This window comes from Lepidochelys olivacea, assembly GCF_965140295.1.
Source record: "Lepidochelys olivacea isolate rLepOli2 genome assembly, chromosome: 3".
NCBI classification, from domain to species: domain Eukaryota; kingdom Metazoa; phylum Chordata; order Testudines; family Cheloniidae; genus Lepidochelys; species Lepidochelys olivacea.
Window position 1 is genome coordinate 166,630,001 of NC_140413.1, and position 17,500 is coordinate 166,647,500.

Sequence of the window (17,500 nt, forward strand, 5' to 3'; positions counted from 1 at the left end):
GAGAGGTTAAATTATCCAGAAAGACAGCAGTGGGTTGTTTTTTTTTCAGTAGCAGGACTTTACGGATTTAAAAAATATCTTTATTCATGCCGACCTGGTGAGCAACAAGTCGTTTTGCCAAATAGAAAAGCCAAAATCTCTAGTGGACTTGGGATCAGAGGTCTTCAGCTGGTGAAAGCTGCTCATGTTGCAGAGCTGCACCCCCCCAAGGCCACGCTAATGGGAGGTAAACAGGTTAGAGGAGGTGAGCGGGAAGCTGGCTAACGTCTCGAGTTGGATGATCTATACAGTGGCAGCAGTGAGGGGCTCCACAGGGAGCTTCTTAACCCAAAGAGAAGGTGTAAACGGTATCTATTAGACCCTCTCCAGGATTAAGAGTCTGCCGTCGAGGGAGTACTCTGGGTGTGCACAGTTCCAAAGGAAACAGCTTTTTAAGTGTGACTCCCCACCCATCACGTACGACATGGCTGCTACTCACGTGGCTGAATCTGCCACCGAGTGTGGAAATGGCCAATCAATTCTTCCGAGCCCCTTGCAGTCAGAGATAAAGCCCGCATGTCCCACCCTTTGCAGATGGCACCCCTGTGTGCTTATGCATCCAGTGAGATTCTTGGACCGGATCTTACTGGGTTGCCGCCGCCGCTGCTTGTTATAGCAAACAAAGAGGCTTGTGTTGCTTGTACTATATGCCCACACTTGTCTGGTTTGCCCACCTATTCTCTCTCATTGCATTCTCACTCTCTCTGCTCTTTGGGACTGGAATGGGTTGTATGACTGATTGTTTTGTCTTTCTTATAGGTGTGTGTACAGCACCTAGCACAATGGGCCCCACAATACAAATACAAAATAACCGGACTCCTCAAGCTCCTGAGGAAGAAGGTGCTGAGTGAAAACGATGAGGCTCCCCTTGCTGCAGCATTTGGCCACATTTCCTCCATTCCACTGCCCCCAACAACAGTGCCAGGCGGCCGGTTTGGCAGCCAAATCCTGTGTTTCCGCTGTCTCCTCCATGCTGAGTTTCGGACTCCCTACTCCTTTCCAATCCACTCGCCTGCAGCTCTATCTGGAATACCCCTGAGCCACTGCAAAGATGGGGGTCAACCAAAAGTTAATGCTGCCTTAGGTTGCATGAATTTTTAGGCAGGATGGAGGGGAGATTGTAGCTACCTTCACCAGCCCCTCCCTATTTGTGGTTCCCTGGGGCTGCAGAGGGACCCCTAATAGGACAAGCTGCATGGTGCCATGGAGGCAGACCCTACCTTTCTGAATAGACTGGGGCAGATCTATCCACAAAGCATGCCCTCTGCAGTGCAGGGAACAAGAACTGGCCTCGTACAGTTTGTAGCTGTAAAGTGTAGATTTCTGTCACTACCAGGTGAATGCTGCTCAAAGCAGTGCTCCTTTGCTATCGGTTTTCTTGTTTTTCCAGAGTAGCTGGTGGAGTGCATTGCCTTTGCCCCGACTCCTCCTACATTTTTCAAACCACCACCCTCTTTTCTGGAGGAAGTAGAACGGCTGCGTGGGCCCATCTTTGTGCTGTGAGTTGGTGTGGCAGCATACCAAGCAGGAGGCATTGGCTTACACAGAGAATTTGGAGGCAGGTTTTGGAGTAAGTTGCTACACTTTTTGGCGTGCAAGCTGGGGCAGCATATGGCCCAGTGTTCTCAGTTTAAGTCTGACACTTAACATTATTTAACAGTTTCTGCGTTAGGTGCTTTATAAGGTAAAGGAAATTAACAATTTTCAGCTAATTAGATCACTCAATTGGCTGAACATTCTGGACCCCTCTTAGGAAAAAAACAGGTTGGCTCAGGCCATGGAAAGGCTAATGTTGATTCCATTATCATTTATGAGGAGCGGGAGATATTTGGAAAGGGCATTTTTATTTTAAAAATACAAATGAATAATACTTAAATTATTGGGCACATCATTTCCCCCAGTCGTCTCCTTTTCTCAGATAAGGGTGGAGAGCTCGGCACTAATCTCAGTCACTTCTTCACTGGAGGCGGCACGGGGTACCTCATGGCAGTCTGGAATCCACACTAGCATTGCCTTCAGTCTTTGAGTCTCTCTCAAATTTGCGCCTGCAGGACTTTCAGTGTAAGTGTTTCTGTAGATCAGCAATGGTAATAATTCATTCGCTTATCGAGATGTGAAAAGGGACTAGAACAGGGGTTCTCAAACTGTGGGTCGGGACCCCAAAGTGGGTGGTGACCCTGTTTTAATGGGGTTGCCAAGGCTGGCTTAGACTTGCGGGGGCCCAGAGCCGCATTGCCTGGGGCTGAAGCTGAAACCCTTGGGTTTCAGCCTTGGGAGGCAGAGCTCAGGTTACAGGCCCCCTGGCTGGGGCTGAAGCCCTTAGGCTTCCCTCCCGTGACCAGGGGCAGTGGGGCTTGGGCTTTGGTCCCTCCACATTGGGCAGCAGGGCGTGGGTGGGCTCAGGCTTCAGTCCCCGTCCCCCCCAGGGTCATGTAGTAATGTTTGTTGTCAGAAGGGGGTCACGATGCAATGAAGTTTGAGAATCCCTGGACTAGAATCCCAGTGTATGCTTCCTTCTAGCACTGAGGGCACCTAGCTAGTGGTGGGAAACAGCCACAGCGATCTAGAAACACTCCACATTTGTGGGCACTGTGTTCCTCTCCAGCTGGGAGACTCATTTGGGGCATATATCGCAGTGATTTCAATGTGGTCACCCTCCCCAGCACCGTGACCCTCATGCCAGCATCACAGGGGCTCCTGTAGTGTAGTGGTGTTGAAGGGGCAGAATTAATGCTGGAATGCTGACGCTAGTGATCAGTGCCCCAGCTGCTATTACAGAGAAGCAAAGAGTTCTAGCTCCAAGTTTGTAAGGGTTTGAAAAAGAAAAATTATGGAGACTCAGGGTTTTTTTTTTAAAATTTTGTTGCTTACTGCTGCATTTGTATTCCTTCCGAACAAACTATCAATAAAACACAAACCTGACCAAACCCTTTAACGCACAGCCCTAAAATCGTTTTAAAATGCCTGGCTGAAGTGAGGCTCAAACCCCTCCCCCACTCCCATGCAAAGGTGTTGAGGCATTAAACCTGGACCACGATGCTATTAGTAATCCTGATGCCTCCACCACAGCGTATAGCAGGGGAAAGAAAGCCTTGCTCTCACAAGGAAGGGAAGGGACAGAGGGAGTGCTGAGATGTCTGATAACATCAGAGAAGCAAAAGTGGTGGTGCAGTGAAAATGGATACTGTGGAATACACTAGATTTAATCACTTACATTTAAATGAAGCTTTTTCACATAGGAGTCCAAAGTACTTTACAGACTCCACATAGGGATACAATACATAGCACACAGATATGAAACTGATATGTACATTTCACATGCCATGGATGGATGGATAGAGCAGCTATTCTATAATGCAACATCCCTTCCATCTAGAACGGATCTATTTGGGACCTGATTCCCATTTAGCAATGTGGGAAAGGCAGGGTAGTCCTGACCCCCTGACATCTATTTCCGACCCCCACCCTGGGAATCTTCTCCCCCAGTTGAGAACTCATGAGACAGAGGAATACTTTACCCACCCCCACTGAAATGCAGTCATGCCATGGTGTGCTGCAAACATTTTAAACATAAAAAAATACTGAAGTTTCAAACAGACAAAAGAGGATCTTAAATTACAATGATTTTGATCTCTCACCTCTTAAAATATGCAAATTCCTTCCCTCTCCCTGCTCCTCCCGACCAACATCTCTAAAACATTTTACTTCCAGGCTATCAAGTTGCATTCTGGAGAATTTTTCATTGGTTTTCCTGATGAGTTAGAAGTATGCGAGTATAGGGATTTACAATGGATAGCTCTTTACCTACTGCATCATTAATAGCACTGTAATAGTAAGGAAAAATCACTAATGAATTCCTATAGTTTAAGATGTTTTGGGGCTTAATATATGTTGGGGAGTAAAAGGAAAAAGTATATGCGTGGTTACTTTTACACGCACAAAGCTGCGTTAACCTCCCCTTGAATGAGAAATAAAACCAATAAATCCACGACTGTTCTGACTTACTGCCCCTTTAGCTCAGCCCCATTGTGACTAAACATGATCTTATTTCAGCGGGATCGCCTACAATGCTGGGCAATGTTATATACCATGCTGCCAACTTCTGACAGGTACTGGACACCTGTGCCCAGAAGAGTGAATATGAGGTTGAGGCTGAACACTCAATTCAGGCTCCCTTGCAGTAGCTGCAAATAGGCCGCTCACAGGTTTTCTGGGACAGTAGCAACACAGGAGTGTTTTGTGCTGGGACAGAGAGGGCAGGTGACAGGGCCTGGATGCAGAAGAACATGTGCCTCTTTCGCCAATAACAGGCCCCTGCACAGATCTATTACCATGCACAGGGGAATTCTGCTGCGGGAGCTGGTGGATAAAATCAGAGTGCACAGTTGAAAGTGCTTTTGCAGCATGTGTAATAGGTACACCTCTTTGTAGTGTGGGTACCCTACTGTCACTACGCTGGCCAGTATTTGGCTTAGTGGATGGATCTTTAACACTGCAGTAACACATCAAATGTTTATATCCCTCCATTTACAGAGTACATATTACATGGCATAAAACCCTAATATAGGCACTCCTGGCAGTTCTGCCCAGAAAAAAGAGAAAATATTTGTAATCTGTTTTTCCTTTGGTCTATCTAGGAATTAAATCCCAGACCCTGAAATGGCCCTTTTTTGTCTTAGTATGTGGGGTTTGGGGGCAGGTGGTCTGTAATCAGCTGGGCAGGGGAATGTCTGGAGTGGAAGGAAAATGTGCCTGTGTCCTTGCTCAGAATACGGGTGGGGGCCATGCCTGGGTAGGGGGAGTGAAGCAGAGCTTCACCTCCCCATGACACCATTGAACAGTTGGGAACGGGGGATGAAGGGGGGAGAAGGGGAGGAAGCTGATTGGCTCCAGTGAACCCATGTGTTCAAGCATTCCTGTGCACCCAGCAGCCAGGCTTGCTGCGGAAAGCTGCCCCAGCCACTCTGCCCTGTAGGTGGTGCAGTTGTCCAAGCTGGGTTTCCAGGGCTTGCTGTAGGTCTAAGATATTTGGGGTCAGAAAGGAATATTTTCTTGCTGGGCAAGACTGGCAGGGTATTGGTGGCTTTTTCCACCTTCCTCACAGCACCCTGGAGAGCTGGTGGGGGGATAAAGACAAGGGAGGCGACACTTCAAAATAAATAAATAAAAGAGGCTGGGAGTAATAAATGTTATTGCAACTTGTGACTGGTGCCCAATGCAGATAAGAAGCTTTAAGGAGACAGCTCCTCAGGTAAACGCAAGCACATGGCCCAGGGATTGGTGAATCTGTGAGGCGAGAGGAGGTCTGAAGTCTTCACAGACTGAGCTTCCCCTCATCTGTCCCCTCATTGCTCCTTGCAGGAGGAAGGCGATGGGATTCTGCATTGGGCTGAAAAGGGAACTGAATAGCAGGGGTTTGGCTAAGACAAGCAGCCCATATTGCTTGGTTCCATGGCCTGAGGCCACTCAATGCCTCCCCACCAAGGCCCAACTGATGCCTGCTAGTTAAAAGCCTCTCATTTAATATTAAAGTTAATAAAGTTGTGACCTGCTGCTTTAAATCCATTCACATGTCTAAGTCATCATTCTCCTGCAAGTCCTGATCAATGCAGCAGTCTGTCTGCTTGGCAACGCATACTGCCCTGGTCCTCTGCTCTGTACACTGGTTCCCTATTAAATACAGAATTGAGTTCAAGGTCAAACTCCTCCACTGGTCTGGCCTTAGCTACCTGAGAGACCATCATGACAGCTCTGTTTACATTGGGACCTTTTAAATATCCACCCCTAGGGGAGGCTCATGAGTTCAGGAGGTGGAACTTTTATAATAAGCTGGTCCTCACCAAGGGAACGGACTCCCCCAGGAGCTAAGAATGACCGTGTACCTCACACTGTTCAGAACGAAATGGAAAACTTATCTGTTTAACTTCGCTTTCTCTCAGTAAGCTCTTCCAATAGTGCCTTTCTCTCTCTCACACACACATGCTAATTGAGCTAGTCCTCGTACAAGCTGGCAAGGAAGAGAGAGAGATTGTTCTTCCTCTTATTAAATACTTGGCAGGTGCTCAGGTACTATAGTGATGGGGCCCACGTAAGCACCTAGATACCTGATTCTCCAGCTGCGGTGATAGCCTTAGTGTTGTTTTTCTTAATCTTGTAGGGAAATGTTGCCGCTTTAATATTATATCAACGTACTATGGCTTCATTTTTATAGGCTCTATTATTTCTTGTACTGGCACATGGTACGGGCCTTTCATGGACATCATTGATAATGGTTTTGCCCAGCAATCACCTCCTCATGGCCTCATAATGGGCGGGGACCCATGGACCTATAACTAGAGGGAATCGTGTCCATACAGGATATTGCTTGAAATAATGGTGCTATGATGATCTCATACTATGATGACATAAGAATGGAGTCACAATAAACTTGCAACGCTGTTGCTTTACCATCTCAACCATGCCTGGCATGTGCTTTGTAACAGGGCAGGGGGCACAGAGGGCAGATGTGTCAGAGGGAGGTGTTGACGTCGTTTATGATGATGCAGAGTCGCGCTCGTGGTTTTCAAAAGTTATAGAAATTAGCCGTGCTGAATGATTAGTTTTGCTATTTCCCAAATGCACCACAGTGCCATTTCACAAACTAGTGATGCCATTAAATACTTGACACACTTAGGGATAACAGTTCAAAGACCTACAGGGGAGGAGCATGCATTAAAGTCAAAGGGAGTCATACAGTTATAACAAGGGCCCTACCAAATTCATGGATTTTGGTCAATTTCACCGCCATAGGATTTTAAAGATTGTAAATTTCATGATTTCAGTGATTTAAATCTGAAATTTCATGGTGTTGTAATTGTAGGGATCCTGTCCCAAAAAGGAGCTGGGGGGGCAGGGTTCGCAAGGTTATTGTAGGGGGGGGGTTGCAGTACGGCTACCTTGACTTCTGCACTGCTGCCTTCAGAGCTGGGCAGCTGGAGAGCGGCGGCTGCTGGCCGGGAGCCCAGCTCTGAAGGCAGAGCCACTGCCAGCAGCAGCGCAGAAGGAAGGATGGCCTGGTCTGGTATTACCACCCTTCCTTCTGCACTGCTGCTGGTGGGGGACTGCCTTCAGAACTGGGCGCCTGGCCACCAGCCGCCACTCTCCGGCTGCCCAGCTCTGAAGGCAGCACAGGATGGCATGGTAGGGTATTGCCACCCTTACTTCTGTGCTGCTCGTGGTGAGGCGCTGCCTTCAGAGCTGGGCACCTGGCCAATAGCCACCCAGCTCTGAAGGCAGTGCAGAAGTAAGGGTGGCAATACCGTGACTCTCTAAAATAACCTTGCAACCCCCCCGCAACTCCCTTTTGGGTCAGGACCCCCAACTTGAGAAACACTGGTCTCCCCTGTTAAATCTGTATAGTATATGGGAAAAGCACTCAAGAGACCAGATTTCATGGGGGAGACCAGATTTCACGGTCTGTGACGCATTTTTCATGGCTGTGAATTTGGTAGGGCCCTAGGTATAGCCGCGTGCAACTCAGTGAAAATGTATTAGCTGTGTGAGTCTCTCGCTGTGTATATGCAGGGGAGTGTTAACATACATTACAGATAAAGAGCGAGAGCCTCCAAAGCTAGGTCTATATTTAATTTTTAGTCTTCTAAAACTGTAAAAAAGAGTTCTATAAATTAATATTTGTTTAAAAACTGAAAACTTCATCTGAGTTGACACTAATATTACATAAGGCCAGATTCTCAGCTGGCATGGATCAATGTAGCTCCATTGACTTTTGGAGCTAATTTACACCAGCTGAAGATCTCACCCCAAGTTTAAATATGATGTGAGTGAGTTAAACCCAGGAAAATGAATGGTTATAACGGAGTAGCTAATCCACCTTCTTAAAAGCAGCACTATCCACTCTGTTATGTGATTTGTGTAGAACAGCTCCGATAAAGTTTCGAGGAGAAAATGGTTGCCTTGGTTTTTATAATCATGAAGTATAGAACATGCGAAATTCTTTAATATGAAGCTGTGGTAAGAACACACTTTGCATTTAGGAATCCTCCATCAGTTAGACAGTGATTGCAAGAATCGTTCCCTGTTCACAATTCAACACTACTTTCCAAAAAGTTTTGAATGAAACATAGTTAACATGTAATGTAAAAAAGACTGGAGAAAAATCGTGTGACATAACTATTACCTGATACCAATAGTAGGAATGTACATCTAGACCTAACACACAATTAATTGGTTCCTCCCCGTAACTGCGAGTTTGAAATGTTTCTAGTCTACTTATATGCAGGGATGAATGAAAAGTCATAAAGGTTGTGAGGGATCAGTTTGGGCTGAAAGGGATTACAAACTAGGATGATCTGGAAGAAATGAGGATATATAGACTTTAGTTTCACCTAGGAAAATGGAAAACAGGGAAGAACTAGGAAGATGAATAAAGGCTCATCATAGACACAAAAGAACAGAGCAAAAAAGAAGCCTGGTTTTGGGCATTCTTGTCTGGCAAGGAGGCAGGCAGTAAGGCTAATGAAGCATTTGTGATATGGGACGTATGCCAGCGTAACAAAGAAGATGTGCATCAGCTCTGCAGATGTGCCAAAGCCCCCAGAGCAAAATAATGACATAATCACCATCAGTGTCACAGACCAGACTGTACACAAGGTGACATGGGAGAGAATAAATAAGAGTCTTTAGAGGCCTGTAGTACACACAGAGGAAGAAATAGCCGTTCCTCACTACTGCCACCACCCCAAGAGAGTTGAGTGATGTGGGGTATAATGTGTGCAGCTACCAAAAGAAATCTTGAATTGTGCAAGGCTAAAGCACTATAAATTGGAGCTTTTCTCAGTCTCCAGTTGACGTTTCAATTCCCCATACCCCTTGTTGAATGCAAAATGAAATGGCAGTAGGAGTCTGAAGAGTTTGCCAATTTTGGGAGGGGGGAGGAAGAGAAGGAAAGGACAAAAAGAAGGGGGTATCAGTAAATAATTGTAAAAAACAGAGCTGGAACTATCTCTGGCTTTCCCCCAAAATAATGTTACAAACTCAAACAAGGAGAGGTATATATTTTGGTTCATCACCCTCCATGAACGAAGCTAGAAAAGCAAAAGCACAATATTTTGCACATTAAAACACAAGATTATTATTTTATTGATCAGGAATAAAATAGTTCTAAGGGCAATTCAGTACTTAACATGTTATTGCAGTGGGGAGTAATCTGAAAAGCTTCAAGTAGCCTTAAAACACCTAACAGCTCTTTCTGCATAAGGTGCTTGCCTTGGTACAGATGTCTGGTTGTGTGGGTGGTTTTTTTGTCAATTTTTTTTGTTACTTTTGTCAATTTTTAAACATCTGTTTGAGAAAGTGAAACAACACTGGGAAGCAATCTAAGGACCCAATCTGGCAAACAATTATCAACAAGAGTAGCTTTACTCAAAGAGCTAAGGGTCTTCTCATATGCGTAAAGCTCCTAAAGTGCAGGACTGTTTGCAGGATCAGCCCCTATCAGAGTAGCTCAGAACAAAGAACTGGCTTCACCAGTGTCCCTTTTCATCGCTTCTAATGAAAGATTCATAAGAATAACTTTAATTTTTTATGACCGTTTTTGCATTACTGTATTAGCTGTGTGTACCTCATATGCAGTTTCTTCTTAAATACAGAAAACCTGTTGCAAACTGCATTGCACAACTTAATCAGTATAATAATTGATTTTGGTTGCTCTGTAGGTCTCCTTAACATGAAAAAAGTGCCATGGAGCCCAGAAAATATTTTGATGAGGTTATTCTTCTTTAACTCATACAGTTATGTCTATGAAGAGCATCGCTACTATTTCTGTAAATTAAAAACCTCCCTAATTTGCTAGTTAAACTGTTCAGCAGAAGAATGATTGTATTTGTCTTTTTTGGCTTCACCCTATTAACTGGAACAGTAACGTAACGATTGTTAATAAACAGCTTTAATTTGACCGTACTTCTCGCATATCTGCTAACTGCACCATATCTTTGTTTAGCATATCATTAGGGAAAACAAAGAGGCATGTATGTAATTTTGTTCTGTTGTATATGAAGTTTAATAATTATGCCACAGAGGATTCTAATTTAATCACAGAAGGGGCAACAATATTAATAATCTGTTAAGAAAACTCCAGCTTCTTTGCACTTTGAAGTTATTGGCATTGTAATAGGTTTTTTGTTTTTTTTAAATGGACAAGTGTTTGTTTCTGTTGGCACTTACACCAATGTTTTCTTTTATGGATATTCCATTAAGCATCCTTCTCCCCTCTCAAAAAATCAATGCTTGTTTTGGGCAGGGGAGGAGGAAATTGATCAAAGCTGATATGGAGAGAAAATTTTTCAGGTATTGACCAAAATTTCCCCGGAATTATTTGATGATAATTTTTTAATCTTCCATTCAAAGAAAAAAATAAGAGGGTCTGAAGAAGTTTTTAATTAACTAAATAGCTGTGTAATCTAGATGAAATAAACATGCTAGTTTGAAAAGATTGTTAGAACTTTTTCAGCCATTTAATCCATAGACGGCTGAATACAATATGTTCCACAGAAAGATACAACCATCACCAGCAGCTGTTAGAAGAGAGCTTGCTCTCTGCTCCTATTGATAACCCTTTGTGGAATGAAGAAAAAGAGCTGAGGGAAGGAGAACTGAATGTCAGACAATAGACATCGCTACACACGCTGTCTCTGAACTTTCCTCATCTCTGAAGGACAATTAATTATGAAGGCCTTTGGGGTAGGTCGGAGCAAGGGAAAACCTACTGCTGGCCCAGCACTCCAGCCGCTATCTCTGTGTTTGTTAAATGGTTGTGCCTGTTGGGGAACCAGAGTAGCAGCCACCAAAATAGCCAATAGATCATTTAGGAAAAAAAGAGCAAAAGATTTTTTTTTTAAATGTGTGGCTGTCCTTGTATAATTCTATTCTCACTGTGAAATCATCCATACACAAAACACAAGGACAATTTTTTTTTTAGAAGAGCCACAGGGTAGGTTACAGTCAGAAACGGCCGCTCAGTGGTGTGTTAAAAAGGATGGTCTTTTCACCAAATCATTTCACAGAGGCAAAACAGACAAACACAAAGAGTTGAAACTTTTTCTGCTACATTAAATAGAGTAACTGATAAGGTCAGACATATGATACCTAAAGACATGAATCTGTGAACTCTTGAAGTCAAAGGACTTCTCTGTGCAAAGGAACAATCTTTCAAAGGAAATAGATCATAGAACTCCACTGAATCCCCTTTAAACTTTATGAAGCAGGAGGAGAAAAAGCTCTAAGTAGGGAAGCTTGACAGAAGAGCCTTGAACTATTTTCTGAAGGAAAGATGAGACCCTCCCTAGGCTGTCACAAAACATCTTTTTTTTTCTAAAGGCTCTTCTGAACTTTGATATGTGCCAAGACACCGCTATTGAAAGCTGTATAATTATGTGCTATAGCCACTGTAGAAAATGCTTTGTTCATCTCAACAAAGAACAATAAGCAAAGTAAAGTGACATTACACTGTATCTTTTTCTTTAAGAATGTCGAGAAAGGTCACGGTATGTTATAACTAATAAAGCTGTTGAGTAAGGAGGTTTAAAGTTGATCTTGCTGTGCTTAAATGTAACCCAATGACAAAAAGGCAGAGGGAGCTAAAATGTAATGACGTTTAAAAAAAAACAACAGATAAAAAAATCAATGGGCCAGCCTCATTATACCAATGAATATCTTGATCCTAAAGGAGATAAATATAAAATTGAAGTGTAGTTGTGAGATAGAGTTTTCGTCTCCAAGCTTGGTGATTTCTCTCTTCAAGTTTCCCTTCAAGTTGTAGTTTGCAATTCAACTCAACAAGAAGCGGATTAACGAGTAGCAACTAAATGGTACGTACAATGCTTGCACATTCTATAGGCACATGAATTTTGTCACTTAATTTACAAATAAATTTCATCTCCTGTGAAAGTGGCAAGGGAAATAGAATTCTTTCACAAAAGATTCTTCTTTTTAAACAAAAAAGCCCTGGGACGTCAATGAAAACAATTAAGAGACCAGTATGTCTAATGAAATTTCTCTTTTTGTGAGGGGCGGGGGGAATCTCTCTAAATACGTGTGCTCCAATTTTCCTTGAAAGGAATTATGACAATAATAAACCTTTCCTACAATACTTGTTATTCACAAACTGCAAAATAAGTTTTCTATTCTCTTGTTGTATATCATAAGGAATAAGTCCTCTGCCTTTTTCTTTCTTTTGAGAAAGGTCCTGGTATGCTATAACTGCTGAGTAAGGAGGTTTAAAGTTGAATAGAAAGCCAGGGGAGAGTAATATGTAAAGAAGACTGTTGTCACTTGCTTCTGGTAACACCTTAGAAAGGTCCAGGTTGCCTCTGTGCAGCATCTCAAATAGATGAAGGGGCAAGCTAGAAGTTTGCAAATAATAGCGCCTGCTTTCCACTTATACTAGGGCCACTTTACATTGCCCTAATTGTGTACAGGAGCCTTAAAGAGGGTATAAATCTTGCTTTAAAGCCCCTACAAGATTGCAAAAACACTGTAAAATTACCTTAGTGTAAATGAGAATCAGACATTAAAGGTTTAATTGCCCCTTTGATGCACATCAATTGAGGTCAAGAAGAGTCATGCTCATGCAAGTAGGAAAGAATATAGACTTCTAAAATGAGAATGTTAGTATCCAGGAGTTTCAAAAATTGCTATTTATTTAGGGTGCCCATTTGGAGATGCTTTAAATAGGCCTGATGTTCAGAGTATGGGTAGGACAGCACTTTTGGAAAATCAGGGCCCTTTAAGGTATCTCCAGTTGAGCACCCAAAAACTGAGGCACCCAAAAATCACTAGTCGCTTTGGAAAATTTGGGCCACTGGCATTTCTCTGAATTGTTCTTCTGATGCTTATGTAACCCACACACCTTCTGGGTGTGGTGTTCTGTCCCATCTAGTGGCACCGAGACCACTTAGAGAGAGAGATGAATGAGTCTGCTCTACAGCCTTAGCTAACAGCCAGTTGGCTTTTAACTCATGTGGTAGAGGCTCAAGCACTGAACTCCAGAGCTCCCCAGTTCGATCCCACTCACTGGGGTCTGTCAACGTTACACTTAGATATGTGTTTTCTTATTTTTTTTGTAAACAAACAAAAACAAACTCCCATTGATTTCACTGTGTATGTCTGTACTGCAATAAAACACCCACGACTGGCCCAGGTCAGCTGACTCAGACTCACGTGGCTCAGGCTGTCGGGCTATAAAATCTCAGAGTACATGCCCGGGCTTGGGCTGGAGCCCAGGCTCTGGGACCCCATGAGTAGGGAAGGTCCTTGAGCTCAGGGGTCTACACTGCAATTTTATAGCCCTGCAGCCCAGGCCCCACAAGCCTGAGTCAGCTGACCCAGGCCAATCGCAGAGGTTTTATTGCAGCGTATACATACCCAATGGGATTAATGTACAGTGTCAGCAGTTAAGCAAGTGTGTCTTTGCAACATCAGGGTATTCATTAGGTTTTCCCTGACTTCATACCATTTTTACACAGAAAGTGAACCTCTTAACCAGCTTTTTCAGTTTCTAAACAGACCATTGTACTTTGCAGACTCCTACATATAAATACACCATAACCAATGCTGTGCAAAAAAGGCATTTGTCACTTCATCCTTCATTGTAGAAGTATTACATATAGTTTATTCACAAAAATAATGCAACTTAGCAGAAGTTTCACTATTATGATCAACTTGCATATGTACCTCTGCAAGACTAGGTGAATTGCTGTGAAACAATATGCAAGCAGAGCTCAGAGAAACAGTTTGCAACAGCTCATTTTGGTGTTTATTTGCTTGCTACACACAGGATGTCTTAGAAAAAGTAAGATGTAGGTGGAAGGGCAACAACCAGAATACCTAATGTTAGGGGAGAGGTCTCTCCGGGTATGTCTCCACTGCAGTGTAAGCCTGTGCTTAATCCCAGGCTCAGACCTACCCCACCCCTTGCATCTACATTGCAACTGCGCTAACCCTGAGTTTGGACCCAGGGTCCCAGGACTCTGCAAGGCTGGAGGGTCTGAGCTCGAGGTAAGCCAGGACCCAGAGGCTGAGCCCTACTGCTTTGCAGTGTAGACTTGGGTCCTGGGAGTCAGCCGGAAGCATCCCACCATTCCATGGGACAATTTTGCTAGTCCTCTCTATCCCAAAATCTGTAATCCACTCTACTGAAAGCAGAAGCAACCCCCCTTTGCAAACAGCACTGGCTCAGGTCCGCATTAACCCATTCTCTTCTGATCACCAATCTGCAAGTACCCTATCAGAGAGCTTCCAGGGTTTGCAATGGAGACTGAACCGATCAAGCAATCTGCAAAGCAAGCTGCTTCCTGGTAACATGCAGGGTGGGCAGTAAAGTTCTCCCACAATGCACGACTGTCCTACGGCTACAGCGGCTACATTTTGGGGGGAAGAGGGTGCTAGGAACTCTGGGATATAGTTACTTTGACTCAGGTCTGTGTACTTCATTATGGTCGCCAATACTTTCAAGCATGGGATAGAAAAGTCATAAAATAGGGTTAAATACAATGCAGATGCACAGGGTTCCCTAACATGGGTCAGCTGACTTGAGTCCCACTAAACCCAAGCTTACTTTTCAGTGTAGACATAACCTGAAATTTCAGAACTGAGAATGGGTCAGTCTCAGCCTCCTGAAGGGAAGTGAGAATGCAGAGTCCTAGGGAGACTATAATTCCTTTAATATATGAGAAAAATATAAAAAAAAGGAAAATTATACAAGTAAGCAGGAATGAAGGAGGAGTGAGAGCCATGGAGGAGCTGAAATCCAGGTGTCATCTGAAGGCCAACATTCTTTGCCTATTTTAAACCAAGTTGTGTTTCAACTTTTTGCCACTTTTACACCAATGGCTTGGTAATCTTCCTTGCCTACCAGTGTCCCACTATGGTTGTAACAATGAGCTCTGGTGATCTTATAGGTGTGGATTTTGAAGGGGAGTTAGGAGAAGTTCCTTTTTTTAAAAAAAGTGGAATGGAATCTATATGGGGAACTGTACATGAATCTTAGTGACTGTATTCAGCAGTCAGATATCATTGTGCTGGGCTCCCTAGAAATACCATAGATATGGAGTGGCTCAGAAAGCTGTCATCTCTTTCTGACCTTCTGCTCCACCTACACTGCAATATAAACATTATGGTTTAGGGAAGAAGGATGAACTGTTTTTCATTTGTAAAAAAAACTGCCCCAGGCAAAGAAGAAATCACCCTTTACTGAAGAAATCACATTTGCCATTTTTCTATCAGTCTGAATTTCCCTGCACAGCTATACTTACTGCATGTTCTGTTTCAATTGACCTTACAGGACAAAACAAATACAGAAACAAATCCATTCAACATTAAAAAAAAAAAAAAGTCAGTCATTGTATCCTGCTGGAGGTGTTGTATCTATCTCTGGCGCTGAGCCACAAGGCTACAATGGCAAAGCTAAAATGATAGGACGTGTAGCTTGTTAAGCATCTTATTTGACTTTGCTAAAAGCGGACACTTCCAATGCACTATGAAGGGAACACAGTATCAGAGTTCCCTGAGCAAATTTGTGGCACAGTTTGGGATGAAGAACCAAATTCACCTGGTTTTATCACTTTTTCCCCTGTCTGTCTGGGTGTGTTAAAGTGAAACTCACACATAAAGGATCAAGGGTTAGGAAATGCGGTATAGGTGATTTAAGAAGAGCATACTATCAGACTTTAATCATATCAGAAGATCAGGAAAGCATCACTGAAATATGAGGAAGGAACTTTGATTATGTTAAATATGGCAAATGCTCAGCTTGCTAAATCCCTTTGGATCAAATTTCAGCATTACAGTACTTGTCCTTTTTGCTTTCTAGCTAGTGGGGGTGTGACTTGGCACTTATCAGGTAAGGTTATAAGACTACATTGAAGATTGCACCATGCAGTTTAATGATCAGCTCATTTTTGGGTCTTTAGTGTGTGACAAACTCTAAATCAAAAATGAGGTTCTAGGAAATTCATATTAGAATGGATAGATGAAGGGTCTTTTCCTACATGCTTGGGGAAAGGAGCATTTGAAGAGGCTCTTAGTTGTCTCCTGCTTAATTACTAGATCCCTTTTCAGAGATCTAATCTTTAGAAGAGGAGAGTTCAATCATTGGATGTGCATATAAAAACTTACCTCTGTATTACATGTGAGACATGCATTCTCAGGATTTGAGAATTTCCCTTTGGTTAAAAAAGCTCTATATTTCTCAAAAAAAAAAAGTTAACTATATCCATTAAAACTACTACTTTAAACTAACTTTGTGACTAAAACATTGTAAAGCATTAATAAACTCCTTAGGCCTTAAGTATAAGCAAAACTATTGTAAAACAATGCAACCCGATTCAGTCTTCATGTGTTCAGCAATCCAAAATATGGTTGACAATAAAAGGTAGGAGAAACTAAACTAGCATTGGAAAATAAACATTAAAAAAGTTAGTGACACTTCATCTCACTGTCCCTTTATGTTTCTCCCATCTCTGTTGTATCTCGTTATGTACTTAGATGAACACTTAGGGGCAGGGACTCCCCTTTTTTATGTGTATGACAGTGAGCTAGGGGGCCTTGCTCCCTAATTAGGGCTTCTAGGTGCTTCCTCGATACAAATAATAAGTCTGGATATGATTCTCATACGTAACCACTGGTAAATCTTTCAAGGAACACCCTCCTCTCTCCTCTTTCTTCATCCTTCTTTACCATGTAAACTTTTGCCTTGCAAACTCTACACACACAATGGATTGGGAAAGGCCTCAGAAAACCTTTGGTTAAAGACCTCTTCAAGTTACTTATAGATGCGGCGCTTAGATACTGTGGCAGTGGGTGGTATAGAAAATGCCCAAGAGAGATTTCGGACCAATGACTGTACTCCTTTTGCCAACAAAAGTCCCTTCGACTATGGCACATGGCCCCTTGTGTTACGTGGTACCAAGCAAAAGGTACAGGCAAAAACCAATGCACTGCCATTATACTTCATCACCAGGCAATGGAACTCCCACACCCTCCCCTCCCGCACTCTTCTTGAACTCATCATTACATCTGACTAGCTGAACAATGCAAAATGCCACCATCAGCACTGAGAAACATGCTACAGTGGCATTGCAGAGGGTCAGCATGTTAATGATAACAATAGGCTGCTGAGCCACCAGGTTGGCATGTAAACAAGAATCTTAATCAAAGCCACAAACCCATTAGAACAATAAATGGATACCAATTTCTTGTAATAATCATTTTACACCATAATTTTAAAAACAACAACAACAACAACAAATAATGCAGGTCACTTCTATAAATCAAAGAAGGGGACACAGAGGGTGACCTTTCACGAGTTTGATCAGACTGTTATGTAGCCTTCAAAGCAGGAAGTGATGACTTCTTTCTTTAAAGTTTCCCTAAAGGAAACTTCAAAAAGTTGTAGCAGAGAAACTTA

General features: G+C 43.0%; 1 protein-coding gene and 1 long non-coding RNA gene across 2 annotated transcripts in view; one reads left to right on the forward strand and one right to left on the reverse strand.

Moving 5' to 3' along the window:
• The window catches only part of LOC311517414, a 234,118-nt gene that overhangs the window by 138,964 nt on the left and 77,654 nt on the right, over positions 1–17,500 (forward strand). The window lies entirely within an intron of this gene.
• PROX1 (prospero homeobox 1) overlaps positions 1–17,500 on the reverse strand; it is a 53,798-nt gene that overhangs the window by 12,864 nt on the left and 23,434 nt on the right. The gene's annotated exons all lie outside the window — the stretch shown is intronic.